This window comes from Carlito syrichta, unplaced genomic scaffold (assembly GCF_000164805.1).
Source record: "Carlito syrichta isolate Samal-C Ts95f unplaced genomic scaffold, Tarsius_syrichta-2.0.1 Scaffold290134, whole genome shotgun sequence".
NCBI classification, from domain to species: domain Eukaryota; kingdom Metazoa; phylum Chordata; class Mammalia; order Primates; family Tarsiidae; genus Carlito; species Carlito syrichta.
The window spans coordinates 794,888-798,776 of record NW_007234230.1 but is presented as its reverse complement, the minus strand read 5'-3'; positions in this window follow the sequence as shown (position 1 = coordinate 798,776).

Genomic DNA, 3,889 nt, shown 5'->3' with positions numbered 1-3,889 from the left:
GGCCAGGGCATGACTAGCAGGGGACATGGTGGCCTCAGACGGGGACAGGGGAGGAGGCCAGGGTAAGATGGCACCAGGCCTGTGGCCACAGGGAGGAGTGTGAGCACAGTGGTGGCCACAGAGGGCCCTTAAAAGGATACCTCTGAGTCTCAGCGGACACAGCCCCCGGCGCACAGGTCCACAGCTGGCCACCTGCTTGGCAGTTCCTTGTAATGTTAGCCCCACGACTGCCCTGAGGTCCGCCATTCCATCCACAGGTATTTACCCAAGAGAAAGTGCTGGAAAGACCGGGGCAGGGATTCACAGCAGCCTGACTCAAAATAGGCACCACTGGACACGAACCAGGTGGCCACGGAACAAGGATGGTTCATCCTACCGTGCAGGCCCTGGTTAAAGACCCAGGAGTGGGGGACGGGGAGCCACTCCTGGTGCAGCCATGTGGAGGAAGCTGAGCACACCAGCAGGTCACAAAAGGGCACAGTGTGGGTGGGTCATGGCATGGATGGGTCCACGTCTGCCACAGGTGTCCATAGCATGGACAGGTCTGCATCTGCCACCGGCATCCATGTGTCTCCAGTGGGAGAAAGAAGACCAGTGGCTGCCTGGAGCTTGGGATGCGGGGGAGGGGGGAGGTAGCAGGGAACAGCACAGGGGAACATTTCAGGGTGGTGATGGAATTTTCTAGATCTCAATCTGGGTGGTGGTTACACACAGGTGTCCACACTAGTCCCACGTTTCCACTGAAGACCTGTGTCTTACTGCATGGGAAGGATGCCTCAAGACAAAACGTCCTCAGCAGGGGGCTCGCGGCTGGGCCTGGGGTCCACGCTGGGCCCCCCAGGGTCCACGGTCTGCTCCCCTTCCTCCTCGGAGCTGCTCAGCTTCCCAGACAGAAGCAGAGCCTCATTCCGGGGACCGAGGGCTTCTGAGGCCACCGTGCCCGCCTTCCTGTGGCGCATCCATCTTGTTATTGTCGGGCTGGCGGATTGCTCCCGGGGTGGAATCTTGAATATTCATCTGATTTACAACCCGCTGCCGACAGCTTTATGAATCCGCCCACCAATACCTGCAGCCGGTCATCAATCTTCCCCGGAGATTGTGCTTCTGCCAGTAACTCATGAATTAAAGAGGCCCCCGGCGGCCCCCGCCCCCGCCTCCCCTCCCCTCGCCTCGGCGCGTCGTGATGAAAGGAGGACCTGACCAGAAGTCAGAACGCTGCCCGGCAGCTCTGACGACCTTGGATGACTCTCTCAGACTGTCTGCGGGAGGAGGAAACAGCAGGGGCCCTCAGATCTGCCTTCTCCTGACTCCCAGCCTCAGTTTCCCCATCCATAGAGACATGGGGCATGGGGCACAGCGCCGCCCACCTCTGCTCACCTGGGCCTGAGGGACGGAGACAGGACAGACTGTCAGCTTGTGTGAACACAGGATGCTTGCTGTTGTTATTGCTATTTGACGTGGAGATGCTTGAAGGGACCGGAGAGAGGGGGGTGTTCACGGCAAGCCCCCCTTGGTTTTCTCATCAAATAAATGGGAAAGAAGAGAGCATTTCTCTGAAGGGCTTTCAGGGGAGACAGTGGGAGGGGGCCCAGCATGGCCCCTGGCTCTGGGCCGTGCTCAACAGGGAGTAAATGTTAGGATTTTTATCCAGGGAGGAGCAGATATCACAGGCTTTCACTCTGGGCTTGGGGAGCCACCCGGATCTGACTCCTGGGCAGGGACCCCTGGTAGAAAACTGCCCACTGAGACCGGGGCAGTATCTGGCTTGCGCGTGGCCCTGGCCCCTGCTGTGGTAATAGTGCTCCATGAACGCTCCCAGGTTGAGCAAACCTTCGCCCCACTTAAAGACCCTGGTAGCATCTGCAGAAGAGTCAGGGGTCCACGGGTGCTGGAAGGAGAGAGTGGCAGACCAGGGCCTTTGGGCTCAGACACCCCGAGGCTCATGTCCCACTCTGCTCCATAGCATTGGGGTGACCTGGGCTTGTTGCTCAGGCTCCCCAAACCCTGTGAGCAGGGCATGGGGATCACAGCTGCCTTGGAGGGGACACTGGGGCTTGGAGAGGCAGCCTGAGGTAAATGCTGTCTCCTTTGGTACACGAGAACCCTCGCAGGCTCAGGTCCCCTGGGTGTCACCAGGCACAGAGCTGGGCTCCGGTGGGGGGGAGGTAGGAGGCAGCTTCTGGCCCTCAGAGGTTCACGGGACAGATGTTCCTCGGTCCCTCCAGCTATCAAGGGGCTCCTGACACCCATCCCCAGGTTTTGTCCATGAAGAGGCTTGACCAGGACGTGCTGAGGGCAGCTCCCTACTGAGGGCAGCTCCCTACCGTGTCCCTCTGGGAGGTGGCTGCAGCTCACCACAGCACCCAAGGGGCTGCCAACACTCAGGGTGCTCTTCCAGCCAGGTGACAGCAGAGCCACCTCACCCTCCCGTAGCCCCACATCCCCTGTGGCGGCCACTGTTAGCAGCAAGCCTCCTCCGTCCAATACACTTCTCCATGCAGAACTCCAGCACACAAAGGCAGCAGTGACCGCACAAAGCCCACGTTTATAGAGTGCCTACTGTGCACCGAGAGTATTCAGAGCACTTGATGTGCACCTCTTCTTTGAGCCCTCCCAACTCTATTCGTAGTTCTGTTATCATTCCCTTGGTACAGAAGAGGCAACCAAGGCACAGAGAGGTTGAGCGGCTCACCGAAGGTCACACAACTCAGAAGTGTCTGCATGGCAGCAGAGTCCATGCACTCCCGTCCCAATGCCCACTGCCATCTGGCCCCAGACACTGTGTGCTGGTATCAGGGATCGAGACGAGACTCCTCTCCTGGAAACTAGTCGTGTGGCCTGGGGAGAGTTACCTTACCACTATGAACCTTGGTCTCCTTCTCTGTAAAATGAGAACAGTTAGTCCCTCCCACAGCTGGGATGTTGACTGGACTGTCTCTGAGAAGCCCCTGGTGCCCCCAGCACAGCCCTGAGCTGTGGGGCATGCACAGCCTGCACTCTCTCTCTCCCCCTTCCTCCTAACCTCATGTGAATCTGGACTCCCTGTACATCAGGAGTCAGGTATCGTGGAGCCCACCAAGCACCAGCTCCGCCCTGGGAGCAGAGGGCACCTCGGAAGGAGTTGCAGGGTGGCCAGGCGGGATACTCCTGTTTGCCTACTGGGCATTTCCGGCAAAGAGATGGAGGAAGGAGGCCACAGCTTACTGGGGAAAAGGTCTTGGCTTCTGGGAATGGTGCGTCCTGGGGCTCCGTTTCTGGCCTGTGGACTTTTCACCTTGGCACCAGCAACTGACCACGCTGGCAGTTTACCCTGTGGGAAGGGGAAAGGCCTAGGTACATGGTGGGGGTGGGGCATGTGGGGGCGGGAGGCCAGGACCTTGGACACAGGTCTCCTTCCAGGGGCTTTGTCCATGCTGTGTCCTCAACCCTCCTTCAAGCCTTGTCCTCAGGGATCAACATAGATAGATCAATGGTGACAAAACTCACTGCCCTATCTTTCTAAGGATTTGTACCCACAGTGGAGACAAGGGTTAAAATCTAAGCTCTCACCCTTGCTAGCCGTGAGAATCTCTCTACTCCCTCATGTTTAGAATAGGAATGATTACCCAAGTTACAGTGTGAGGGAGGAGCTCGTGAGGGCACGCCTTAAAGGCCTTGGCACGCTGTAAGCCCCCAGTAAGCGGGAGATGTTGTGACTACAATGATGGGGGCTTAGTAAAGGTTTCCTTCCTAGATGGTTGAATAATTGGTTAGAAGAAGGATGTATGGATGGGTAGGTTGGTGGGTAGATGCTTAGATAGGTAAATGGAGGTAGGTGGATAGATGGATAATAGATGTTATTCATCCACTGTCCATCTGCCCATTCTCCATCCACTCGCCCACCCACCCA